A 14,215-nucleotide genomic window follows, 5' to 3' on the forward strand; every position below is an offset into this window, starting at 1 on the left:
GTCACTTTTTTCACTTTTCGCGATGAGGCCTTTACTAAGTAGGGTATGTATATTTTTTGTGTTGGTCTTCGTAATGTATCCGGGTTTTGTTTTCTGTAATTAGTCAATACTTCAGTTTTATCATGTATATCTTTTATATTCATATGATAAAATTTACTTTTTGCTGTAGCATAAATTGTTCTAAATAATAAGGATGTTCTTATCCAAAGCAGAAAACCCTAGCCATATTTGGCACAACCTTTTTTAACTTTTGATCCTCAGTGCTGTACAACTTTGAACTTTTTTTACTTTCGAACTTTTATATCTGGGCGCCACGGTTGAGTCTGTGTAGACGATGCGCGTTTCTGGCGTATTAAATTTTAAACTTAATGCCTTTTATTAGCTATTATTCTGTAATATTATGATGTCATTTTAATGTTATATTTAACATTGTCATTAAAGTGCGAGGTTTGGCATGCCACAAAACCAGGTTCAACCCACCATTTTTTTCTTTAAAATGTCCTGTACCAAGTCAGGAATATGGCCATTGTTATATTATAGTTCGTTTCTGTGTGTGTTACATTTTAACGATGTGTTTCCGTTGGGTCGTTTGTTTTCTCTTATATTTGAGTTTGAATTCACATTACTATAAGACGTGTCACGGTACTTTTCTATCCCAAATTCATGTATTTGGTTTTGATGTTATATTTGTTATTCTCATCGGATTTTGTCTAATGCTTAGTCCGTTTCTGTGTGTGTTACATTTTAATGTTGTGTCGTTGTTCTCCTCTTGTATTTAATGCGTTTCCCTCAGTTTTAGTTTGTTACCCCGATTTTGTTTTTTGTCCATAGATTTACGAGTTTTGAGCAGCGGTATACTACTGTTGCCTTTATTCAAACATAGCTGACGTGCACATACAATGTACGCATAACGTTATACTAAAAAATGTCGGCAGACTATCCACACAATCTGATAAGAGTAAATACATTGTAACCATTACCAGCTCTAGTCAATGTTAAATGTTTTGGAAAAGGAAGACAGAAGTCATCAGTGTAGAAAGAGTGTAAGTATACTCAAACTAAAACTGTAACGATTCTGTTAAAATCGTCAAAAACGAGTTTAAGGGTTTTTGATTATGGATTTTTTTTATGCTTACACCTGAAAACCCGATAAAGGTAACTATTTTGAATGTGATACGACTGTCATATAAGTGAGAGGTTCAGCGCTATAAAGCCTGGTTCAATCCACCATTTTCTACATTTGAAAATGCCTGTACCAAAGTCAGGAATATGACGATACAATTTTATATAAAATTTAAAAAAGTAAAAAGGATATACATCATAAAATACCTTTAGAGAAGTTTGAAGAACATTTTAAGAAATGAAATTCAAACCTGGAAATACAACCGCGGGATTTACCAGGCCAAAATGCATGCACTATTTTCGATGAGCTCCATTAATGGAAAAGACGTACAAAAATTAATACGAGACAAATCTACAGGATACGATAATATGATGAACGAGTACATTATTATGAGTAGAAATTTCATTAAACCTGTGTTGCGTAAAATATTTAACTGTCTTTTTACAAATGGAAACTTTCCTGAACTGTGGATAAAAGTATAAATATCGCTGTATTAAAAAAAGGTGACGTTAATGAGCCTGGAAACTTTCGAGGAATATATCTTGTGTCCCACTTTTGGAAAGCTGTTTACAACTCTCACCAATGCTCGACTTACAAAATGGAGTAGAAACCATGATGTACTATCAGATGCCCTGTTTGACTTCTGACCCGGTTATGGTACAACTGACGACGTATTCACTCTAAATTCTTTAAATTCAAATCTTTGAGATCTGTTGAAAGGTTTTATTGTTGTCTCGTAGACTATAAAACGGCTTTTGATAGTGTCACACATATGAAATTATGGTTACTTACAAACCTGCTTGTGCATTTTTCATTGCTATTCAACGAAAATAATTATCTAAGAAACCTGGGACGATCTCATTTCACAAAGGATTTCTATTGTCTACTTATTGTACCTCGAACTTATTTACCCGATGCAGATCTTTAAGTTGAGGTTCAATTTACTTAAAGTTAATCGGGCATGACAAATTAGATACGCCCTCTTAAAATCAGGGGGTCCGATATAGGATCGGGAAAAACACCCAGCAAAATACCTCAATTTACAATTTAAGAATTTGTTTGATTCAAAGTGCTTTTGGTTGCTTAAATATCTCCGATCAATAATCAGGCGGTATTTTGTGCAAATAATAATCTGTCCCGAACAGGGAGATGTTGGCTGCAAAAGGAATTTATTTATAAAAAAAGTACATATTTCATTAACTTATAGTGGCCGTTTTTTATTGTAAATTCATGACGTTTTGTTTATGGCATTCGTCTATCGTGGAGAAAAAAGAGGGAAGGAGGGCTAATACTTTGACTTACGAGTTCGATCATTGTGGTTCAAATCTATTCTATAACGGAATACGTTTTACCTCTAGCAAACGCTCTGCCTTATTTTAAAAACTGCCACTCCAAATTTGTAACATTTGCTTCAGATTGATCCACTTTGAATCTAGTCGTGAATATGCATGACATATTTGCCACTTGACACAAAGGATCAATAAATTAATCAGCTTCATTAAGTGATGTATAATCATTTGTCCTCAGTTGATTATAGTCTCAAACAGTTTGACAATTTTTATATATTTCATTATTATTTACATTTGAATTTTATGCGTAAATCTTAGCATTTCTTCCCTCATTTTTCTCTTTGTATTTAATCTTCTTTTTAACATTAAAAAAACGTTGTCGTATTACACATCAGGGGTTACATTGTATAATTTCCAGCAAAACTAATAGGGAAGGGAACAGAACAGAAAAACAATCTTCATTGAGTGGTAATAACTCATATATTGAAGCGTACAACGACGGCTGTCTCGTCTAGGTGACAACATTTGCTGTTTCAAGTTTATTTATATCTCAGACTGGTATGATAGTTGTCATAAAAGCAAAAAAAAAAAAAAATAAAATGATAAAAAAAGGTTGACAACAATTTATAAAAAGATTCAACTTATTTTAGGCGATTCATTTTTTGATATTGTCTTGCTAATCGATTTTGTTATATTTTTTTCATTTTCTATTGTTCTAGCAAAAGTTACAAAAAATGTTGTTAAAATCAGCCATGCGACTTTTTTGAAAAGATTTAGCTGACCTTTCTTGTTGTTTACACATTTCAATCATTCAACTCGTGCGTAGATCGTCTTTCCCTCTAATGTTTTTTAAGGTAAAGATAGCGTGAAATTCTCACTGCACCAGGCATCGGATATACATTCCTCTTATATTTTGATCGGACAAAGCTGCGTATTTATATAACCAATAAGCCACACATTTAGCAAGGGTATACTGTGGGACGGGAGAGGTCCAGAGATGTCAATATTTCTATACCCAAGCGAATCATTTGGTTTTGAATAAAAGGAGATAAAAGTATACATTAATGCGACAGCAGCCAAAAGACACAGATAAAGAAAATTATTTAGAGTCAACATTCGGTCTTTTTTTAATAGAAAGATGCGTTTACAGAATAATAAGCTCAAAACCGACCCATGACTAAAGTATAGTTATACGGAGTTAATTCTATAATATTTTCCGTCAAATATTATATATCGAAAAGGCACATTAGATTTAATATTATTTACCATCAAAGATATCCCAACAATCAACAGTGTTTGGTTGAACAGTTTCACCTGCCATATTGTAATTTTCATCGGTGAAAATTTAAAAAGTTGTAATATAAACCAGTAAAAGAAAAACACTTCACTGTATAATAAAACGGTAAAATAAATAATGATAATGGATGATGACCAGCTGCAAATAAAATCAATATTCAAGACGATTACATGTAAATATAATAAGAGTATTAACCCCATTTTTTTCTAGACTGACAAGTTGAGTCGTTTTGTTTTTATCGTGTAAGTTCACAAGATATTAGTTCGCAGGAAGAAAAGTCAACCGACCCGGACACATTTCCGACTCTAAGTCGGCCAGTCTGTGCTCTTACTCTATGATGCGACGTGTTTAGCGTTGAAATAGAATATGAATTAACGTCTTTGTTTGACCCGTTCGGGATTCGAACAAATGACCTTCCGCTCTCCAGGCGAACGTCCCCACACGAGACCAACCAGGAGAGCGGTCGTGATCGGTAGTACAAAATATCATACCAAAAACTAAAGTACAATACAGTCACACTACAGTTTCACAGAATTCTCACAGTTACCAAGGCGAGCTAAAGGTACATGTATCTAACCTAAATTGGATGCGTGAAATGATATTGTAAACTACACGTTAACATGGATGATCGACTTCAGGATAGATTGTATGGATCAACGCTCTCGGCAAATTAAAAGCTCTTGCACCTATTTTTTGAGTGGTCTGCATATTGCCAGCTGTTTAAAGTCTTAATTTCTGCCCTTATTCAATAAACCCGCATTTTCCAGTGGTATTTTAAAGTTTCACGTCCAACCTCACTCTCGACCTTCTATTGTACGACCTACCTATTGTATTTAAAATTTATGTGTTATAGTCATGAAGATGCATGAAATATTTGCTACTGGACGTAAAGCAAACAACAATCAATCAACTTAATTGATTTCTCAAGAAATTGGTGTTTTCGGATTATGTCTAAGTTTAAAGAATGTTATTTAGATTTGTATACTGATTTAAATAATGTATATTGTGTAAACAAAATATTACGCAGATAGAAGAATTTTTACTTGATAAGTATACAGAAAACTGGCAAAATAGAATATTGACACAAGATGTCGGTAAAAAATTGCGGACTTATAAATTGTTTAAAGACAGTTATGGAAATGAATTATATTTATCTAAAAATTTATCTTATAGATATAGAAGTGCTTTTGCTAAATTTAGATGCGGAGTAGCTCCGTTGAGAATTGAAACAGGGCGGTATGAAAATAAAAATGTAGACGAAAGAGTGTGTTTTATGTGTAATGATAACATAGAAGACGAAAAACATGTAATACTATCATGTCCTTTATATGCAGATTTGCGCTTTTGTCTATATAGCGAAGCTATGAAATATAATGTAGATTTTAATGATTTGTCTGATGATGATAAATGTGTTTATATATTTAAAAACATTAATTGTTATGATATGGTTTAGTATATTTACCTGACGATATCAAGAATTTGGTATTTAGTCAAATCTTAACCGGAAATTGTGATTCTAAAATTTATTAAATGTCAACAACATGTAGAAATATTTAGGCTTGAAATAAATATATTTTTGGATAAGTTAATGCAATCACACGAGGTGTATAGTGTCTTATACGATTACAGGTTTGTAATGTTTAACAACCATATTATATCAGTATGTAAACACGTTAATTATGAGCTTTGAAAGTCAAGTAGTTCGAGCATTTTTCTGAGTAAGTGTTAAAAAATTTCAAACAAATATTCTTTACTGTGGTTAGCATTCAATAGTCGTCAGTATCTATAGATTAACAACTTGTGGTTATATTGATAATTTAGAATCTTCTTTGAAGGTGGTGCACGAATTCGCAGCTAAATAACTCGATTGACGTGTCATTTGTATACAAGAGTTATATTCCTTTGAACTATGAGTCTATGTTAAATTTCATAAAGTCAATATGTTGATTGTCTACCTTGAACAGGGTTATAATTATATCTTATAAATATAGTTTTTTTTATTGAATTTAAAATCGTTACAAAATCAGTAATGTACTAGATACTCGTATTTTTCAATAGTTTATCAAAGACATTTATGTATACCTATAATTTCTTTTATTTGTTTTGAAATTAATATATACCAATATAAAGAATTATTTTGTTATCTTATAAATATTTTTTTGTTATCTGTAAGTATTCATACCGTGTTTATACGTAAAACAATAAACAAGGTCAATTCTGCCTTCATCATCACTAACTTTCTTAGAGCGATGAGACAAACTGATCAAAATCACAGATCACAGGCACTTACAGAATAAAACTTTCCTTTGTTAGGGGGAAATATTCTGAAACAAGTGAATATGTCACAGAAAAAGCATCTTCCCAGTATTCATGAAATTGCTCTCTATTAAAGCCATATCCTGGAAATTATTAAAAAAAACCACTTTTTTCCTACTTTTTGAGGTACAATATGCCGGTGAAAAACATTAATTGTGCTGTCAAGAATACACTGTTTCAAGTTGTGGTATGCATCAGAAACTGTCCAACAGCATTCGTCATTCTACTCGTAAAGGCATTTGTTTCTAAGATCGGTATGGTGTATACCATTATGCCAGAACTCAAATGAAGCATTAAGCTGATGTAACTTATCTGCTTTACTCGATCCCTTAAGACAAATACATTAAAGAAGTGTAATAACGCCTAACACAAACACAAAACAGTACAGCATAGTCACCATTTTATTCCAGAAGCTTCTAACTGATGCCGAATGCTAGAGTGTAAAATTGTAATTGGGACCTACCCAAAACAATTAGAACTTTTATGAAAAAGACTCTAAATGAAAACAGAACTATATCATCTTCCTATAATGATTGAATGTTAGGAAAATTGACCAGAGTTATCTTACTTTAACAGAGAGGGGAAAGCAAACAATTTTAATTTAGGCCTAATTAACATTAAAACAATTTTCCATTAACAAATAAAGTTACCTTATTGAAATATAAGGACTTTGTTAGCTAAATCTATCCATTTTATTAGATATTATGATTTTTTATGACAATAGTCAGAGAAACATGCTATATGGTTGCCAAAACCTGCTTTGATATTTTAAGAAGAAGAAATACCTTTTTATTTTCTTAAAATGAAATTATTTTAATAATCGAATGTATTTTAACTAGTTTTATATAGAAATTGTTTTACAGTCTCTCATAATTCTTAATAGAATGGTACTTGTATTTTATATTTGTGTATTGTCTGTTTTATATTGTGTATATACTCTGTATGTACTGTATATTTATGTATTGCAAGTAGTGAGACTTTAATAAAATATTGAATCTGAATCTGCTAAATTGTTTTATCATAAATAAATAATTATATGATGTAATACCATTAAATCGGCCCGTTTTCATTTCAATTTGGTAACTGTTAATTGTATATATTAGTCTGAGTACTGTTTAACTACCATTTAAGTTGAACATTTTTAGACTCGTCCAGGTCAGGGGAACTAGGTTTCTGCAAGTGCTTTTTATGTACTTTTCTTATATTTTTGACGGTTTGTAAGTCAGTAAAAGTTCAATAATTAAGTTAATATTAAGTTAATATTGATATTAACTTATCATTGAACTTTTACTATTACAAAATGTACAACTTATTAGATTAGGTGTAACTGGTAATTATTAAATGTATTAAAATCTATGTATTCAAAACTTAAATGTTGTGTTACATTTGATGGTATTTACTCAAATTTCTTTAATAGTAATGTTGGTTTAATGCAGGGGAATCATTATCCCCATTTGTATACTCATTGTACGTAAATGACATGGAAATAGATCTTTTTAGTCAAGGATATTAATCATCTGAGATAAAAATGTTGAACTTGTATGTACTTATGTATGCAGATGACACAGCATTGTTCAGCAAAAATAATGAAGATTTACAAAAGATAATTGGTAATTATTCTTTAAATGTCAATTCTAATTTATTAAGTACAATTTATTTATTAATTACATAAAAACAAAAACTGTTATAGTTAGAAACAGAGGTCAAGTTAAAGCAAATGAGAGATGGTATTCAAATGGAACTCCCATATACATGTGTGATGGATTTGTACATCTTTGTATTTTATTTAGATATAATGGTTATTTCACATATACCCAAACATCATTTGCAAACCAAGGTCGTAAAGAATTATTTAGTTTATAAAGTAAATTGCCGATTGACTGTTTTAATTTTGAAACTATGCTGTCATTGTTTTACACGTATGTAGCAAGTATTTTGAATAATAGTTGTGAAGTTTGGGGAAATCACAAATGTGATGATATTGAAAAAAAAAAGTAAAATCACAAAAATACTGAACTTAGAGGAAAATCAATTCGGAAAGTCCATAATCACATGGCAAAATCAAATAACAAAACGTATCAAAAAACGAATGGACAAGAACTGTCATATTCCTGACTTGGTACAGGCATTTTCAAATGTAGGTGGATTAAACCTGGTTCTATAGCGCTAACCCTCTCACTTTAATGACAGTCTCATCAAATTTCGTTATATTTACATTGATGCGTTAAATAAACAGACACAATAAATAAAACAAGTTCAAATGAAATTATCAAAACTTATGTTAAGGGTGAAAGTGTCTACTGTTAGTTATTTGGTTTATTGTGAGTTTGGACGATACTTAATGTGAATAGAAAGATATTGTCGAATGTAAAAATATTGGTTTATCAACGTTATTATGTACTGATAATACTGTTATGAAGAATGCTATAGAGATGAAACCAAACGACAAATATAACTGGGCGTGTCGAAATAGAGAAATCCTATACATGTATAGGTTCCAGGATATATGGTTACAGCAGGGTGTTAAAAATGTTGAAGAGTCTTCAAAATGTATGTTGAATAGATATGTATTTGAACCCAAAATGTTACAATTTTATTTAGATGAGGCTATAAATTTTATTAACAAACCATTTATATGTAGATACCGTATATCTGCTCATTGTTTGAATATAGAAACTGGTAGATTTTTTAATATTGAGAGACATCTGCGACTTTGTAATATGTAATTGAAGATGAATATCATTTATTTTAGTATGTGAAAAGTATAAAGAACTTCGAAAGAAATTCATCAAACCATGTTATTAGAGAAAATCTTCAAATTTTAAAGTTGTACAATTGCTATCTGATCATAATTTTAAGGTATTTTGACTCTTCAAGCATTTGAAAATGTCTATTCGTGTCCATAAAACTGTATTTAAAATATTATTATGACGTTATCTTATTGTTGTACCGGTTCTTTATATCGGTGATTGGACTGTTTTACTTTACCTGTAAGAAACAATAGTGCTTTGTATGAATGTCCATTTTTTTTTAAAGGGAAACATTCTTCTTACTTTAAGATATTGGATAGCTAAAGGTCGCATAATTAATTCTTACAAGTAAATAGTAGTTCAAGGACTGAAAAAGCTACACCAATTCATCCAACTTGTTTCTTCCTATTAAAAAACAATTTGCCGTTCAGAGAATAAAAGACAATTAAAATAAAATGAAATATTTTTCAATAAGTTCATCTGTCAATACAATAAATTCGAAACATGTTAAGAAGGTTAAGTGTAAATAAAAACTTTCAAATTGACCAAATAGTGGTCGCTTTTCTTCGAAACCGATTAAGTCTCTTAAAATCAAATAAACGTAAGTTGTCGATTTGCTAATTGATATTTAGATTGTTTGTTACTGTGTTAGATACATTAAACATTAAACCCTTTCCTGCATTTAATTTATTCAAAACGGGGGAATTATTAATAAAGGTATTAGTACTATATATAGCATCAAAATAAAAATTACTTTTGGTTATTTCCAATGTGTGTATGCACAGTTTCAAACACTTCACTTAATTAGTTTCAATCCAAAAGTAAAATTAATTAAATACAATGATTATAAATCGAGCACATTAACAAGGGATTATATGTTCACTTACCATGTTTTGTTTTGAAAGAAAAAAAAAAAAACAACAGAAAGCGTTAGGAAAAGGAGGATCGAAAATGTAGTTCGGTAACATGAGAAAACATCAGTTCATCAAAGGACATGCAGTAATCTGGGTTTTTAATGGTAAGCAAATTAAGTGTTTAAACAGTAACTGTTGTATAACTATATTATTCATATGTCATGACAAAATACCGCAATCAATCCGAATAGAAGGTATAATTATCAAATGTTCCATGTGTTTCAATAAAAAAGAAGACATAAATTTAAATATATGTTATGTATGTTTGTATATTTTGCATACAAATACTACCAAGAGGTACAAACAGTACTTATTTGTAAATGCATTACACGATTTGCAGTTATAAGAAGAAATGTTGCCGATCTAAATTTCATCCTGTCATATATTTTCGAAACAGCTGTATATTTAATTAAATAAAATTGTTAAGAAACAAAGACTAAATTAGTACCAACGTTTTACTGTACCCTTGAAATTCTTATATGTATTTAGAGTTATCCATCTTGTGGTACCGATCGATACAATAATTTAGAAAAGGAGGAGTCAATGCTTTGAAACTCAATCTATTTGTTTTGGAAATAATGATCCGGCTTTAAAGTTTACTAGAACACACCCGCGAAATCGAGGGCATTCATAGTGTGGTGGAAAGTATGTAAAGTGTTGTAGGAAGAATTTTGTAAAAGATTTAATGACTTAAGAATTTCAAAAATTCCCATTTTTTTGTTTTCTATTACTTTCATTATGAACATACATTTAGTATATTATGAACATTCAGGTCAGGAGCCTGTTATTCAGTGGTTGTCGTTTGTTTACGTGTTACATATTTGATTTTCGTTCATTTTTTGTACATAAATAAGGCCGTTAGTTTTGTTTTACATTGTCATTTCAGGGCCTTTTATATCCGACTATGCGGTATGGGCTTTGCTCATTGTTGAAGGCCGAAAGGTGACATATAGTTGTTAATTTCGGTGTCATTTTGGTATTTTGTGGACAGCTGTCTCATTGTCAATGATACCACATCTTCTTTTTTTGTATGATCAATGAATTTTTGTAAAAGATTTAATGACTGGAGAATTTCAGAAAAGGTACTATGAGACAGGATAATTGTTTTTCTAGCTTGGCTCCTCCTTTTTCCCCAAAAATTCCTATTTTTTTGTTTGTTCTCTATTAATTTTAACAACACATGAATAATTTTACGGTTATCTGTATATTATGAACATTCATAAAGGAGGGGGTGATCCTGATCCCGATATCCCGGGCTTAAAAATATGAAATCCCGAGGTCCCGAAATTCGAAAAAAGAAATCCCGAATCCGAAAGGTAAAAACACCCGATCCCGACGAAAAAGTTCCTGCCCCCTCATGCATTACTATAAATAAAGTGTATTTTCTTTTTACTTTCAATTTTCAGTTTCATAATCGATCCACGGCGGTCATTGATATATTATATAGACCCTATTTAATAAACTCTGTGACCGCCGATGATAGTATTCTTGAAAATGATATCAGACAAGAAATACACTTGGGACAGGGTATTACATCTATGTTAGTAGTATATGTATGTTCAAAGTATACAGAAAAACGAAAACCGGAAGTCTAATCTGACTTAAAATTTCGTCCAATGACGGAAACATATCCGGACGCCTTTTTTCTGGTTTTTCTCCCAAAATAACTCAATCTAAATAATCGTATGAATGGATGACAAATCCAACTATGCACTGTACCTATAGAACACAGAGGCACGATGATTAATTTATTGTGGAAAGAAGAGAAGTGACACACACAAAATGAGGTCTTCTCGTTTAATAGTATAGATAATTTACTTTGTTCAAGAAAACATCGGACGGCTAGCACCACTCACAATGTGTTTGTTTTACAAATTTAAATCCTACCCAATTATCTGTTTGCGTTAAAATGTTTCGCATAATCATAAAATAAAATTTTCACATCAAAAACAGTAAGAAAAATATGTATTATTGTCCTTTTTACGGACCTACAAGATGTGTCATACAAGTTGTTGGTGTAGATTTTCTTCAGACAGTGCTTGTACCAAGTCAGGAATATGACAGTTGTTTGTCATTCGCTTCTTTTGCTATTTTAGTCGTGCATTTGATTATCTCAGATTTCATGAAACTTTTGATTTACCTTGGAGTGCGATATTTGTGTTGACAGTTTACAGTATAGCATTATCATCAAGTACATGTAACATTAAAAAGTTAGATGTCCAGACATTTCATTTGAGTGTTCTTTGTATGTTCATTGGTATATTGATTATAGTACATATGTATCTGTATAAAAAATAGTTATCATGTTCTGGCATAGTTTTATGCTGGTATATATCAGGTGTTAACCAAAACAAAATGTAGGAATCATATTGAAATATTATACTTCACAGAGTGGAACCCATGTTAATGCTGTTAATGCTGTTATTAAAAAGTGCATACGTACAGTTTTATAATTATTCATTCTCAGCAAGCTAGTGCAGATAAGTACTGCTAGGCAGAGAATAACATTCCTTATCCTCCTACATTTTGTCCTGATCATACTGGCAGTCAAAACTCAACTAACCGTAAAATACAAAATTGTTGAAAATGTCAATAAGTGTCAATTTTATGGTGAGATATCGATTTCACTTCCCAGTTGTTATATGAATTTGTTTTAGAGCACTGAAGATGCAAGCAAGTACGTTTTTTTCTAATCCTAATATTAGTCATGTACAGTGGAGATCAGTTCTAACCTCTCATAAATTCTGTCAGAATCTGTCAGGAGAACTGTTCTAGAACAGTATGTAGAACTGTCAGCCTGACACCTTTTAGTCAGTTCTAGGTTAGAACTGTTCTAGCTAGAACTGATTTGGTCAGTTCTACCTAGAACTGATTTGGACAGTTCTAGCTAGAACTAATCCTGACAGTTCTACCCTAGAACAGTTTTAGACAGTTCTAGCTAGAACTGGCCAAATCTTTGGTCAGTTCTACTTCTAGAACAGTTCTACGGTTAGAATTGATTTCAAATTCTACGGCTAGAATTGATTTATAAATTCTACGGCCAGAATTAATTTATATATTCTACGGCTAAAATTGATTTATAAATTCTACGGCTAGAATTGGTTTATAAGTTTCAAGAAATATTTGTCTTAATATAAAGGCTTCTGCAAAATAGCGATTAATATTATATAGAGTTTTGCTATTTTGTTGGTTTTATTTCAGATTTATAATCGGCAAGAGAACATGTTTAACCCCGCCATATTCTGCATGTATGTGCCTGTTCCAAGTCAGGAGCCCGTAATTCAGTGATTTTCTTTTGTTAATGTGTAACATAAAACATTTGTTTTCTTTCATTTTTTGTACATTAATTAGGCCGTTAATTAGTATTAGGGGGGGGGTATTATTTGAATTGTTTTACATTTGTTATTCTGGGAGTCAGGATGGCTCGTTATCACATAACAAAATTATCTGACCTCATTAACCAAATGCAATATCTGTTAACGAGTAGTTTTCATACCTCGGACGGACCTGTTTAACAAAAATCTTTTAACCACATCAATCTAAACAGACATTATTTGCTCTTTCTTTCTGCAAATCTATATAGCTGCACAGTACTTCAGTTTTAATTTTAGGTCAAGAGGGACTGTACTATACAAGTTACAGCAATATTGGAAAACAACTTTGTTCCCATCAATTTATAGTGCCAGCATGCAGGGGCAGATCCAGCCATTTTAAAAAGGGAGGGGGGGGGGGAGTTTCCAACTATAAAACTCCTGAACCCCCCCCTTTGATCTGCCAATGAGCATGTCCTCCTTTTATTCAAAATATTGAATCATAAACAAATATCAGTAGTTTTCATACTTCAGACTGAGTCGTATAATAAGATCTTTTGACCGCATCAACCAAAACTTACCATATTTGCTTTTTTATATGTAAATCTAAATATCTGCACAGTAGCTCAGTTATAATTTTAGGTCAAGAGGGACTGTAGTATATAAATAACTACAGTATTGGAAATCAATGACCACAATTTTTTTTCTCGCATCAATTGAGAGTGCCAGTATTTCCTATTTTTATTCAAAATATCGCATCAGAAACAAATATCAGTAGTTTTTATACCTCAGACTGACAGTAACATGTAATTATGTAACAAAATTATTTGTCTGCATCAATCAAAACTAACCATATTTGACAGCATCAACCAAAACTGACCATATTTGACCGCAGCAACCAAAACTGATCATATTTGCTCTTTTTTATGTAACTCTTATAGTCGCATAGTAAATCTGTAATATTTTTATGTAAGGATGGATTGTAAAATCATGAAAATACAAATGATAGAAATATTGGAACACAATGCTACCTAATTTCATTTGCATCAATTTAAAATGCCAGCATGTCCTCTTTATATTCAAAATATTGCATCATAAACAAATATCAGTAGTTTTCATACCTCAGACTGACTGGTATAACAAAATAATTTGTCCACATCAACCAAAACTGACCATATTTGCACTTTATTATGTACATGATGTCAATCTTAATAG

At 31.3% G+C, this 14,215-nt stretch overlaps 1 long non-coding RNA gene across 2 annotated transcripts in view; it reads right to left on the bottom strand.

Annotated features, from left to right (window-relative positions):
* The window catches only part of LOC143043262 (uncharacterized), a 33,910-nt gene extending 21,644 nt beyond the window's left edge, over nt 1–12,266 (bottom strand). Inside the window, exon 1 of one of the 2 annotated variants that reach the window (XR_012968281.1) lies at nt 12,133–12,266. This is a non-coding gene — a long non-coding RNA (uncharacterized LOC143043262). Of the gene's footprint in view, nt 1–9,121; nt 9,145–12,132 lie in introns of those variants that run through there. The other variant, XR_012968282.1, reaches the window with a different exon arrangement.
* Nucleotides 12,267–14,215: the final 1,949 nt, after the last annotated feature.

This window comes from Mytilus galloprovincialis, chromosome 1 (assembly GCF_965363235.1).
Source record: "Mytilus galloprovincialis chromosome 1, xbMytGall1.hap1.1, whole genome shotgun sequence".
Taxonomy (NCBI): domain Eukaryota; kingdom Metazoa; phylum Mollusca; class Bivalvia; order Mytilida; family Mytilidae; genus Mytilus; species Mytilus galloprovincialis.